Source organism: Oncorhynchus nerka, linkage group LG26 (assembly GCF_034236695.1).
Source record: "Oncorhynchus nerka isolate Pitt River linkage group LG26, Oner_Uvic_2.0, whole genome shotgun sequence".
Classification (NCBI taxonomy): Eukaryota; Metazoa; Chordata; class Actinopteri; order Salmoniformes; family Salmonidae; genus Oncorhynchus; species Oncorhynchus nerka.
Window position 1 is genome coordinate 22679025 of NC_088421.1, and position 14073 is coordinate 22693097.

Genomic DNA, 14073 nt, shown 5'->3' on the forward strand with positions numbered 1-14073 from the left:
GGGAAACGGAAAAAGACAACAGGGGAAAAAGTAAAAAGAAGACAGGGGGAAAAGAGAAAAAGAAGACAGAGGGAAAAGAAGACAGGGGAAAAGGAAAAAGACAACAGGGGAAAAAGGAAAAAGAAGACAGGGGGAAAAGAGGACAGGGGAAAAGGAAAAAGACAACAGGGGAAAAAGGAAAAAGAAGACAGGGGGAAAGGAAAAAGACAACAGGGGAAAAAGGAAAAAGAAGACAGGGGGAAAGGAAAAAGACAACAGGGGAAAAACAAAAAAGAAGACGGGGGAAAGGAAAAAGAAGACAGAGGGAAAAGGGAAAATAAGACGGGAAAAAGGGAAAAAGACGACAGGGGAAAAAGACGACAGGGGAAAAACAAAAAAGAAGACGGGGGAAAGGAAAAAGAAGACAGGGGAAAAAGGGAAAATAAGACGGGAAAAAGGGAAAAAGACGACAGGGGAAAAAGACGACAGGGGAAAAACAAAAAAGAAGACAGGGGAAAACGAGAAAAAGAAGACAGGGGAAAACGAGAAAAAGAAGACAGGGGGAAAGTTAGGGGTGATGTACAGATGGTACACAGCAGACCCATAGGAATTTGGATTTCTGGGATTGATTCTAGCTGAAAAGACAGCTTTTGGCACCAATATCCCACAATTATTTGCTTTCTCTCTCTAGAGTTCTCTCTTTCTACTATCCTTGTCTCACTCCCCCTCCACAGTCCAAGACACAATGTGATCATAAACTACCTCAAGGTGTCTCGACTGTACCGAGCCTCCATCTCTCCCTCTCACCCTCTCACTCGGCCTACTCCGATTTCATCCTCACAATCCTTCATCCATCTCTATCTCTCCATGTGATAACCCAGAACACCTAAGAATAGATGCCAGAAGCTCCATCATTAATATGCAGCAATATGCAAATTGGCCTGATTCGTTAGTCTGTGTGTGTGTTTCACACCACCAGTTCTCTCTCTGTACCATGCTCTTATTCTCACTCTGCAGCTCTCTCTCTCTATCAATCTGTCTCTCTCCACTCTCCCTCTCTCTCTTTCTCAGCAGTGGCGGCACACTCTGAGCAGACGCACTCAATGAACCCTGCTGGTGTTGAATCTATCACAGCGCTCTGTGCTGCTAGCTCTAGTGTTGAATCTATCACAGCGCTTGTGGTTGCAGGTATGGCACATAGACAAATGCATAAGATATATGGAATAGTTGAACACTAAAAACAGACTACATGAAGGAAAGGTGACATAGCTGCCAGGATAGCTGGACATACCAAGGCCAGAGGGATATAACAAAGGAGGGGGTCAGCCAAATGACTAACTGATGGATTGCAGGCATCAGTCACATCACAGGGGAAACACAAGTCTGTTTGACCTTAGACAAACCATATGAAGAGCAGGGGACCAGAACAAATGGGAACCCTAAAGCTAAATGAGATGAAAGACACATACAATAGGGACACAGGGTTAATTACAGGGTCTGAGCACAGGCCACAGGAAGGGGGGATGTATATTATCTTTAGGTCAAAGGAAGGGTCTTGACATCATATAATCTGGCCGAAAGCAGATGTGGGCGTTACTGGGCTGAACAAGCAGGACGAACAGATTGGAATGTAAGGGGGATTTGCATTGGGGGATGAATCGATAATGTATGCAAGGAGATAAAAAGGAGAGCGAGAGCTCTGGAGGTTGTGAGTCCCGTGGGTCCTGCGGGGCTCTCCGACTTACGATACAAGGGTGTATTAAAAGTCTATCATTGAATTCAAAGTTCCTGGTCGTGTCGTATTTGAACTGATTGGCCACTACACGCTCTGTGCTGCTAGCCCTAATGTTGAATCTATCACAGCGCTCTGTGCTGCTAGCCCTAGTGTTGAATCTATCACGGCGCTCTATGCTGCTAGCTCTAGTGTTGAATCTATCACAGCGCTCTGTGCTGCTAGCTCTAGTGTTGAATCTATCACAGCGCTCTGTGCTGCTAGCCCTAATGTTGAATCTATCACAGCGCTCTGTGCTGCTAGCCCTAATGTTGAATCTATCACAGCGCTCTGTGCTGCTAGCCCTAATGTTGAATCTATCACAGCGCTCTTCTGCTAGCTGCTAGCTCTAGTGTTGAATCTATCACAGCGCTGCTGTGCTGTTGAATCTATCACAGCGCTCTGTGCCTAGTGTTGAATCTATCACAGCGCTCTGTGCTGCTAGCTCTAGTGTTGAATCTATCACAGCGCTCTGTGCTGCTAGCCTAGTGTTGAATCTATCACAGCGCTCTGTGCTGCTAGCTAGTGTTGAATCTATCACAGCGCTCTGTGCTGCGCTAGTGTTGAATCTAGCGCTCTGTGCTGCTAGCTAGTGTTGAATCTAGTAGCCCTAATGTTGAATCTATCACAGCGCTCTGTGCTGCTAGCCCTAATGTTGAATCTATCACAGCGCTCTAGCGCTCTGTGCTGCTAGCCCTAGTGTGTTGAATCTATCACAGCGCTCTGTTGAATCCGCTAGCTCTAGTGTTGAATCTATCACAGCGCTCTAGTGTTGAATCTATCACAGCGCTCTGTGCTGCTAGCTCTAGTGTTGAATCTATCACAGTGTTAGCTCTATGTTGAATCTATCACAGCGCTCTGTGCTGCTAGCCCTAATGTTGAATCTATCACAGCGCTCTGTGCTGCTAGCTCTAGTGTTGAATCTATCACAGCGCTCTGTGCTGCTAGCCCTAGTGTTGAATCTATCACAGCGCTCTGTGCTGCTAGCCCTAGTGTTGAATCTATAGCTCTGTGCTGCTAGTGTTGAATCTATCACAGCGCTCTGTGCTGCTAGCCCTAATGTTGAATCTATCACAGCGCTCTGTGCTGCTAGCCCTAATGTTGAATCTATCACAGCGCTCTGTGCTGCTAGCCCTAGTGTTGAATCTATCACAGCGCTCTGTGCTGCTAGCTCTAGTGTTGAATCTATCACAACGCTCTGTGCTGCTAGCCCTAATGTTGAATCTATCACAGCGCTCTGTGCTGCTAGCCCTAATGTTGAATCTATCACAGCGCTCTGTGCTGCTAGCTCTAGTGTTGAATCTATCACAGCGCTCTCTGCTAGCCCTAGTGTTGAATCTATCACAGCGCTCTGTGCTGCTAGCTCTAATGTTAAATCTATCACAGCGCTCTGTGCTGCTAGCCCTAGTGTTGAGTCTATCACGGCGCTCTATGCTGCTAGCTCTAGTGTTGAATCTATCACAGCGCTCTGTGCTGCTAGCCCTAGTGTTGAATCTATCACAGCGCTCTGTGCTGCTAGCCCTAGTGTTGAATCTATCACAGCGCTCTGTGCTGCTAGCTCTAGTGTTGAATCTATCACAGCGCTCTATGCTGCTAGCTCTAGTGTTGAATCTATCACAACGCTCTGTGCTGCTAGCTGAATCTAGCTCTAGTGTTGAATCTAGTGTTATCTATCACACGCTCTGCTGTGCTGAATCTATAGCTCTAGTGTTGAATCTATCACAGCGCTCTGTGCTGCTAGCTCTAGTGTTGAATCTATCACAGCGCTCTGTGCTGCTAGCCCTAATGTTGAATCTATCACAGCGCTCTGTGCTGCTAGCTCTAGTGTTGAATCTATCACAGCGCTCTGTGCTGCTAGCCCTAGTGTTGAATCTATCACAGCGCTCTGTGCTGCTAGCCCTAGTGTTGAATCTATCACAACGCTCTGTGCTGCTAGCTCTAGTGTTGAATCTATGACAGTGCTCTGTGCTGCTAGCCCTAGTGTTGAATCTATCACAACACTCTGTGCTGCTAGCCCTAATGTTGAATCTATCACAGCGCTCTGTGCTGCTAGCTCTAGTGTTGAATCTATCACAGCGCTCTGTGCTGCTAGCCCTAGTGTTGAATCTATCACAACGCTCTGTGCTGCTAGCTCTAGTGTTGAATCTATCACAACGCTCTGTGCTGCTAGTGTTGAATCTATCACAGCGCTCTGTGCTGCTAGTGTTGAATCTATCACAGCGCTCTGTGCTGCTAGTGTCGAATCTATCACAGCGCTCTGTGCTGCTAGCTTTAGTGTCAAATCTATCACAGCGCTCTGTCCTGCTAGCCCTAGTGTTGAATCTATCACAGCACTCTGTGCTGCTAGCCCTAATGTTGAATCTATCACAGCGCTCTGTCCTGCTAGCCCTAGTGTTGAATCTATCACAGCACTCTGTGCTGCTAGCGCTGGTGTTGAATCTATCACAGCGCTCCGTGCTGCTCGCATCATGTGTGTATGTGTGTATGTGTGTGTCCGTAGATGTGTGCACCATATTGATCTCCCTCTCAGTGAGGTAATATGGCCCTTTAATGTCCAGTCATTCTCAGTAAAAACACATTGTCCAATCACATCTGTTATTGCTTTCAATAGTTCAGAGAACATATGGGTTCTAACAAAATAAACCGCATCACTCATCTTAGGCATCCAGGGAGACTGCCTGTCTGAAATCCAAGATGGAGTCCTTTTCGCATGTTCAGTGGCGTCAGTCACATTAGAATGATTACTCCACGGGCATAAGGATGTGGGCTAATATTGGCCTGGGTATTATAGAGGTCTTTACTCAATCGAATGGAACCGCCAATAATATGTAACAGTCTGTCATGAAGTCTAAGTCATGATTCAGCCACAGCCCTGCTCAGTATGCACCAGAAATGGTCCGTAGGAGCAGGAACAACCACATACCAACAAGAACAGACGGAACAGCTAAGTACAGCTGGAACAACTCAGTAAAAAACTGAACAGCTCATTGGTGAGTCCAGTAGATAGCAGGATAGCTCAGTATGGATAAGATAAGCAACATAAAACCAGAACCATGTTAAAGTCTAAGCATAAAAAACTGAAATATAACATTTACATAAGTTCAGACCCTTTACTCAGTACTTTGTTGAAGCACCTTTGGCAGCGATTACAGCCTCGAGTCTTCTTGGGTATGACACTACAAGCTTGGCACACCTGTATTTGGGGAGTTTCTCCCATTCTTCTCTGCAGATCCTCTCAAGCTCTGTCAGGTTGGATGGGAAGCGTCGCTGCACAGCTATTTTCAGGTCTCTCCAGAGATGTTCGATCAGGTTCAGGTCCGGGCTCTGGCTGGGCCACTCAAGGACATTCAGAGACTTGTCCCGAAGCCACTCCTGCGTAGTCTTGGCTGTGTGCTTTGGGTCATTGTCCTGTTGGAAGGTGAACCTTTTCCCCAGTCTGAGGTCCTGAGCGCTCTGGAGCAGGTTTTCTGTACTTTGCTCTGTTCATCTGTCCCTTAATCCTGACTAGTCTCCCAGTCCATGTCACTGAAAAACATCCCCACAGCATGATGCTGCAACCACCATACTTTACCGTAGGGATGGTGCCAGGTTTCCTCCAGACGTGACACTTGGCATTCAAGCCAAAGAGTTCAATCTTGGTTTCATCAGACCAGAGAATCTTGTTTCTCGTGGTCTGAGAGTCCTTTAGGTGCCTTTTGGCAAACTCCAAGCGGGCTGTCATGTGCCTTTTACTGAGGAGTGGCTTCCGTCTGGCCACTCTACCATAAAGGTCTGGTTGGCGGTGCTGCAGAGATGGTTGTCCTTCTGGAAGGTCCTCCCTTCTCCACAGAAGAACTCTTGAGCTCTGTCAAGAGTGACCATCGGATTCTTGAGGCCCTTCTCCCACCATTGCTCAGTTTGGCCGGGCGGCCAGCTCTAGGAAGAGTCTTGATGGTTCCAAACTTCTTCCATTTAATAATGATGGAGGCCACTGTCAACTGTGGGACCTTATATAGACAGGTGTGTGCCATTCCAAATCATGTCCAATCAATTAAATTTACCACAGGTGGACTCCAATCAAGTTGTAGAAACACCTCAAGGATGATCAATGGAAACAGGATGCACCTGAGCCCAAACAAACAGGATGGAGTCTCATAGCAAAGGGTCTGAATACTTATGTAAATAAGGTATTTCAGTTTTTTTTTAAATCCTAAAAACCTGTTTTCACTTTGTCATTATGGGAGTGTATTGTGTGTAGATTGATGAGGGAAATATTTAATTTATTTTAGAATAAGGCTGTAAAGTAACATAATGTGAAAAAAGTCAAGGGGTCTGAATACTTTCCGAATGCACAGTATACACTCACACTCTTTTTCACACTCACAATGTGTTTGCAGCGAGGCAACAGGAAGGTCTCTATAGATTCTTTCTTCAGATCTCACACTTAGTAAGTAAACACACATACAACACACACTCATGCACACAGAAACACACACACACAGGCAGCCACATATGCAGCAAGTGCACGCACAAACACGGACACACGAATGTACACACACACACACACAGACACACACCCCCTCCCCGTGTGTACCTGTGGTAGGGCAATAGACAGCTGTCTTGAGAGGGAGTCCTTCTCATGGCCCAGGTCTCGGAGTCGAAGCTGGGCTGTCCCCAGACTGTCCTGGGTCTCCCTCAGGCTGTCCAGCAGTCTCTCCCTCTCCGTCAGCATGTTCACCATCAGAGATTCCAGATTCCCGGTGCTGCCCCCTCGTCACCTCCGCCCCGGGGCTCCCCTCTGCCCCCGTACCCACCCCCCATACCGCCTCCCATTCCCCCGCCACTCCCTCCCGGAGATGAAGGCCCTCCCCCACTTCCGCCACGCCCATCCTCAGAGATGGTGGGCATCACCTCGCACATCATCTTGAGGCCGGAGAGTGTGTGGGGTGTTAGCTGAAAGTTAGTTGGTGTCGGTGGAGAGTGTGGGATTGTTCTGGGAAAATTTGCTTCAAGGAGCCCACAGAATATTTTTTCAAGTGCTTGTATGAGGTAAGGTGTGAAGGGCACTCTATTCTCTTTTGTCTCTCTCTATTTCTCTCTGCCTAGCTTTGGCCCTTGGTCTCTCTCTTATGTTTGTGTCCTTGTCCTTTTCTCCTGTTACTATGTGAGAGAGGTTGGTTGACAGGCAAGCAGAATGGTGGCACTCTGTTACCCTTCTCTCACCTCTGTACCTCACCTCTCTGTGAATAAGACGTCACAGTCATCACTAACAAGCCTGTGTTTGTTTGGTTAACGGCTTGTCACTCTGTACCTTGCTACTTCCTCATCTCTACTTCCTGGCTTCACCGAATTAGCTCCTTTGGATGTATTGCTACAATAGGAATAGCTCTGCTGTGTCTAGCAAACACCTGATTGGCTCTCTGCTTGTGGTGATAATAACTGATTGGTTGTCTCGGTGAGTCTGGCTGAGTGACAGGGCCCATGTAATTGTGATATACCTTTGGGGTACGGTGTGTGTCTTTGGGTGGGGTGCAGTTAGGTTTCCAAAGGCAAGGTCTAGAGTGGTAGGACGAGATAGGAGGAGTTCATGGGGGTGAAAGAGTTTAGGGAAGGGGTAAGAGGGAGGGCAGGTGTAGTGGAGGGCGTTGGACACCCCAGGGTGGTCTTCAGACAGATGAGAGAAGCAGCTGGAAAATAGAGAACAAGATGATCGTAAACAGGGGAAAAGAAGAGAGAAGCAGGGGACAATAATAGAGAAACAGGGTAAAGGAAGAGAGAAACAGGGGCCAATAATAGAGAAACAGGGGAAAGGAAGAGAGAAACAGGGGAAAGGAAGAGAGAAACAGTGTAAAGGAAGAGAGAAACAGGGGACAATAATAGAGAAACAGGGTAAAGCAAGAGAGAAACAGGGTAAAGGAAGAGAGAAACAGGGGAAAGGAAGAGAAACAGGGGAAAGGAAGAGAAACAGGGGAAAGGAAGAGAGAAACAGGGTAAAGGAAGAGAGAAACAGGGTAAAGGAAGAGAGAAACAGGGGACAATAATATAGAAACAGGGGAAAGGAAGAGAGAAACAGGGTAAAGGAAGAGAGAAACAGGGGAAAGGAATAGAGAAACAGGGTAAAGGAAGAGAGAAACAGGGGAAAGAAAGAGAAACAGGGGAAAGGAAGAGAGAAACAGGGTAAAGGAAGAGAGAAACAGGGGAAAGGAAGAGAGAAACAGGGTAAAGGAAGAGAGAAACAGGGGAAAGGAAGAGAGAAACAGGGGAAAGAAAGAGAGAAACAGGGGAAAGGAAGAGAGAAACAGGGGAAAGAAAGAGAGAAACAGGGGAAAAGAAGAGAGAAACAGGGGAAAGGAAGAGAGAAACAGGGGAAAGGAAGAGAGAAGCAGGGGAAAGGAATAGAGAAACAGGGTAAAGGGAGAGAGAAACAGGGGAAAGGAAGAATGAAACAGGGAAAGGAAGAGAGAAACAGGGAAAGGAAGAGAGAAACAGGAAAGAGAGAAACAGGGGAAAAGAAGAGAGAAACAGGGGAAAGGAAGAGAGAAACAGGGGAAAGGAATAGAGAAACAGGGTAAAGGAAGAGAGAAACAGGGTAAAGGAAGAGAGAAACAGGGGAAAGGAAGAATGAAACAGGGGAAAGGAAGAGAGAAACAGGGGAAAGGAAGAGAGAAACAGGAAAGAGAGAAACAGGGGAAAAGAAGAGAGAAACAGGGGAAAGGAAGAGAGAAACAGGGGAAAGGAATAGAGAAACAGGGTAAAGGAAGAGAGAAACAGGGTAAAGGAAGAGAGAAACAGGGGAAAGGAAGAGAGAAACAGGGGAAAAGAAGAGAGAAACAGGGGAAAGGAAGAGAGAAACAGGGTAAAGGAAGAGAGAAACAGGGGAAAAGAAGAGAGAAACAGGGGAAAGGAAGAGAGAAACAGGGGAAAGGAAGAGAGAAACAGGGGAAAGGAAGAGAGAAACAGGGGACAATAATAGAGAAACAGGGGAAAGGAAGAGAGAAACAGGGGACAATAATAGAGAAACAGGGGAAAGGAAGAGAGAAACAGGGGACAATAATAGAGAAACAGGGGAAAGGAAGAGAGAAACAGGGGAAAGGAAGAGAGAAACAGGGGAAAGGAAGAGAGAAACAGGGGAAAAGAAGAGAGAAACAGGGGAAAGGAGGAGAGAAACAGGGTAAAGGAAGAGAGAAACAGGGGAAAGGAAGAGAGAAACAGGGGAAAGGAAGAGAGAAACAGGGGAAAGGAAGAGAGAAACAGGGGACAATAATAGAGAAACATGGGAAAGGAAGAGAGAAAGAGGGGACAATAATAGAGAAACAGGGGAAAGGAAGAGAGAAACAGGGTAAAGGAAGAGAGAAACAGGGGAAAGGAAGAGAGAAACAGGGTAAAGGAAGAGAGAAACAGGGGAAAGGAAGAGAGAAACAGGGTAAAGGAAGAGAGAAACAGGGTAAAGGAAGAGAGAAACAGGGGAAAGGAAGAGAAAACAGGGGAAAAGAAGAGAGAAACAGGGGAAAGGAAGAGAGAAACAGGGGAAAAGAAGAGAGAAACGGGGGAAATTAAGAGAGAAACAAGGGAAAGGAAGAGAGAAACAGGGGACAATAATAGAGAAACAGGGGAAAGGAAGAGAGAAACAGGGGAAAGGAAGAGAAACAGGGGAAAGAAGAGAGAAACAGGGGAAAGGAAGAGAGAAACAGGGTAAAGGAAGAGAGAAACAGGGGAAAGGAAGAGAGAAACAGGGGAAAGGAAGAGAGAAACAGGGGAAAGGAAGAGAGAAACAGGGTAAAGGAAGAGAGAAACAGGGTAAAGGAAGAGAGAAACAGGGGACAATAATAGAGAAACGGGAAAGGAAGAGAGAAACAGGGGAAAGGAAGAGAGAAACAGGGTAAAGGAAGAGAGAAACAGGGGAAAGGAAGAGAGAAACAGGGGACAATAATAGAGAAACAGGGGAAAGGAAGAGAGAAACAGGGGAAAGGAAGAGAGAAACAGGGGACAATAATAGAGAAACAGGGTAAAGGAAGAGAGAAACAGGGGAAAGGAAGAATGAAACAGGGGAAAGGAAGAGAGAAACAGGGGAAAGGAAGAGAGAAACAGGGGAAAGGAAGAGAGAAACAGGGTAAAGGAAGAGAGAAACAGGGGAAAGGAAGAGAGAAACAGGGGACAATAATAGAGAAACAGGGGAAAGGAAGAGAGAAACAGGGGAAAGGAAGAGAGAAACAGGGGAAAGGAAGAGAGAAACAGGGGAAAGGAAGAGAGAAACAGGGGAAAGGAAGAGAGAAACAGGGGAAAGGAAGAGAGAAACAGGGGAAAGGAAGAGAGAAACAGGGGACAATAATAGAGAAACAGGGGAAAGGAAGAGAGAAACAGGGTAAAGGAAGAGAGAAACAGGGGAAAGGAATAGAGAAACAGGGTAAAGGAAGAGAGAAACAGGGGAAAGAAAGAGAAACAGGGGAAAGGAAGAGAGAAACAGGGTAAAGGAAGAGAGAAACAGGGGAAAGGAAGAGAGAAACAGGGGAAAGGAAGAGAGAAACAGGGTAAAGGAAGAGAGAAACAGGGGAAAGGAAGAGAGAAACAGGGGAAAGGAAGAGAGAAACAGGGGACAATAATAGAGAAACAGGGGAAAGGAAGAGAGAAACAGGGGAAATGAAGAGAGAAACAGGGGACAATAATAGAGAAACAGGGGAAAGGAAGAGAGAAACAGGGGAAAGGAAGAGAGAAACAGGGGAAAGGAAGAGAGAAACAGGGGAAAGGAAGAGAGAAACAGGGGAAAGGAAGAGAGAAACAGGGGAAAGGAAGAGAGAAACAGGGAAACAGTAAAGGAAGAGAGAAACAGGGGAAAGGAAGAGAGAAACAGGGGAAAGGAAGAGAGAAACAGGGAAAGGAAGAGAGAAACAGGGTAAAGGGGAAAGGAAGAGAGAAACAGGGGACAATAATAGAAGGGAAAGGAAGAGAGAAACAGGGGAAAGGAAGAGAGAAACAGGGTAAAGGAAGAGAGAAACAGGGGAAAGGAAGGAGAAAAGGGGACAATAATAGAGAAACAGGGGAAAGGAAGAGAGAAACAGGGGAAAGGAAGAGAGAAACAGGGAAAGGAAGAGAGAAACAGGGGAAAGGAAGAGAGAAACAGGGGAAAGGAAGAGAGAAACAGGGGAAAGGAAGAGAGAAACAGGGGAAAGGAAGAGAGAAACAGGGGAAAGGAAGAGAGAAACAGGGTAAAGGAAGAGAGAAACAGGGGAAAGGAAGAGAGAAACAGGAGAGAAACAGGGGAAAGGAAGAGAGAAACAGGGGAAAGGAAGAGAGAAACAGGGTAAAGGAAGAGAGAAACAGGGGAAAGGAAGAGAGAAACAGGGGAAAGGAAGAGAGAAACAGGGGAAAGGAAGAGAGAAACAGGGGACAATAATAGAGAAACAGGGGAAAGGAAGAGAGAAACAGGGTAAAGGAAGAGAGAAACAGGGGAAAGGAATAGAGAAACAGGGTAAAGGAAGAGAGAAACAGGGGAAAGAAAGAGAAACAGGGGAAAGGAAGAGAGAAACAGGGTAAAGGAAGAGAGAAACAGGGGAAAGGAAGAGAGAAACAGGGGAAAGAAAGAGAGAAACAGGGGAAAGGAAGAGAGAAACAGGGGAAAGAAAGAGAGAAACAGGGGAAAAGAAGAGAGAAACAGGGGAAAGGAAGAGAGAAACAGGGGAAAGGAAGAGAGAAACAGGGGAAAGGAATAGAGAAACAGGGTAAAGGAAGAGAGAAACAGGGGAAAGGAAGAATGAAACAGGGGAAAGGAAGAGAGAAACAGGGGAAAGGAAGAGAGAAACAGTGGAAAGAAAGAGAGAAACAGGGGAAAAGAAGAGAGAAACAGGGGAAAGGAAGAGAGAAACAGGGTAAAGGAAGAGAGAAACAGGGGAAAAGAAGAGAGAAACAGGGGAAAGGAATAGAGAAACAGGGGAAAGGAAGAGAGAAACAGGGGAAAAGAAGAGAGAAACAGGGGAAAAGAAGAGAGAAACAGGGGAAAGGAAGAGAGAAACAGGGGAAAGGAAGAGAGAAACAGGGGAAAGGAAGAGAGAAACAGGGGAAAAGAAGAGAGAAACAGGGAAAGGAAGAGAGAAACAGGGAAAAGAAGAGAGAAACAGGGGAAAGGAAGAGAGAAACAGGGAAAGGAAGAGAGAAACAGGGGAAAAGAAGAGAGAAACAGGGAAAGGAAGAGAGAAACAGGGGAAAGGAAGAGAGAAACAGGGGAAAGGAAGAGAGAAACAGGGGAAAGGAAGAGAGAAACAGGGTAAAGGAAGAGAGAAACAGGGTAAAGGAAGAGAGAAACAGGGGAAAGGAAGAGAGAAACAGGGGAAAGGAAGAGAGAAACAGGGGAAAGGAAGAGAGAAACAGGGAAAGGAAGAGAGAAACAGGGGAAAGGAAGAGAGAAACAGGGAAAAGGAAGAGAGAAACAGGGGAAAAGAAGAGAGAAACAGGGGAAAAGGAAGAGAGAAACAGGGGAAAGGAAGAGAGAAACAGGGGAAAGGAAGAGAGAAACAGGGGAAAGGAAGAGAGAAACAGGGGAAATAATAGAGAAACAGGGAAAGGAAGAGAGAAACAGGGGAAAGGAAAGAGAGAAACAGGGGGGAAACAGGGGAAAGGAAGAGAGAAACAGGGGAAATAATAGAGAAACAGGGGAAAGGAAGAGAGAAACAGGGGAAAGGAAGAGAGAAACAGGGGAAAGGAAGAGAGAAACAGGGGAAAAGAAGAGAGAAACAGGGGAAAGGAAGAGAGAAACAGGGGTAAAGGAAGAGAGAAACAGGGGAAAGAAGAGAGAAACAGGGGAAAGGAAGAGAGAAACAGGGGAAAGGAAGAGAGAAACAGGGGAAAGGAAGAGAGAAACAGGGGAAAATAAGAGAGAAACAGGGTAAAGGAAGAGAGAAACAGGAGAAAAGGAAGAGAGAAACAGGGGAAAGGAAGAGAGAAACAGGGTAAAGGAAGAGAGAAACAGGGGAAAGGAAGAGAGAAACAGGGGAAAGGAAGAGAGAAACAGGGGAAAGGAAGAGAGAAACAGGGGAAAGGAAGAGAGAAACAGGGGAAAGGAAGAGAGAAACAGGGGAAAGAAGAGAGAAACAGGGGAAAGGAAGAGAGAAACAGGGTAAAGGAAGAGAGAAACAGGGGAAAGGAAGAGAGAAACAGGGGAAAAGGAAGAGAGAAACAGGGGAAAGGAAGAGAGAAACAGAGGAAGAGAAACAGGGGAAAGGAAGAGAGAAACAGGGGAAAGGAAGAGAGAAACAGGGTAAAGGAAGAGAGAAACAGGGGAAAGGGAGAGAAACAGGGGAAAGGAAGAGAGAAACAGGGAAAGGAAGAGAGAAACAGGGGAAAGGAAGAGAGAAACAGGGGAAAGGAAGAGAGAAACAGGGAAAGGAAGAGAGAAACAGGGGAAAGGAAGAGAGAAACAGGGGAAAGGAAGAGAGAAACAGGGGAAAGGAAGAGAGAAACAGGGGAAAGGAAAGAGAAGAGAGAAACAGGGGAAAGGAAGAGAGAAACAGGGAAAGGAAGAGAGAAACAGGGGAAAGGAAGAGAGAAACAGGGGAAAGGAAGAGAGAAACAGGGAGAAAAGGGGAAAGGAAGAGAGAAACAGGGAAAGGAAGAGAGAAACAGGGGACAATAATAGAGAAACAGGGGAAAGGAAGAGAGAAACAGGGTAGAGAAAAGGAAGAGAGAAACAGGGAAAGGAAGAGAGAAACAGGGTAAAGGAAGAGAGAAACAGGGGAAAGGAAGAGAGAAACAGGGGAAAGGAAGAGAGAAACAGGGGAAAGGGGGAAGAGAGAAACAGGGGAAAGGAAGAGAGAAACAGGGGAAAGGAAGAGAGAAACAGGGGAAAGGAAGAGAGAAACAGGGAAAGGAAGAGAGAAACAGGGGAAAGGAAGAGAGAAACAGGGGAAAGGAAGAGAGAAACAGGGGAAAGGAAAGAGAAACAGAAAGGAAGAGAGAAACAGGGGAAAGGAAGAGAGAAACAGGGTAAAGGAAGAGAGAAACAGGGGAAAGGAAGAGAGAAACAGGGGAAAGGAAAGAGAAACAGGGTAAAGGAAGAGAGAAACAGGGGAAAGGAAGAGAGAAACAGGGGAAAAGGAAGAGAGAAACAGGGAAAGAAGAGAGAAAGAGAAACAGGGGAAAGGAAGAGAGAAACAGGGGAAAGGAAGAGAGAAACAGGGGAAAGGAAGAAACAGAGAAACAGGGGAAAGGAAGAGAAACAGGGAAAGGAAGAGAGAAACAGGGGAAGGAAGAGAGAAACAGGGGAAAGGAAGAGAGAAACAGGGAAAGGAAGAGAGAAACAGGGGAAAGGAAGAGAGAAACAGGGGAAAGGAAGAGAGAAACAGGGAAAGGAAGAG

The 14073-nt window shown here is 46.3% G+C and overlaps 1 pseudogene; it reads right to left on the minus strand.

Moving 5' to 3' along the window:
* Positions 1-6665, minus strand: part of LOC115110917 (liprin-alpha-3-like) — a 40408-nt pseudogene extending 33743 nt beyond the window's left edge.
* Positions 6666-14073: the final 7408 nt, after the last annotated feature.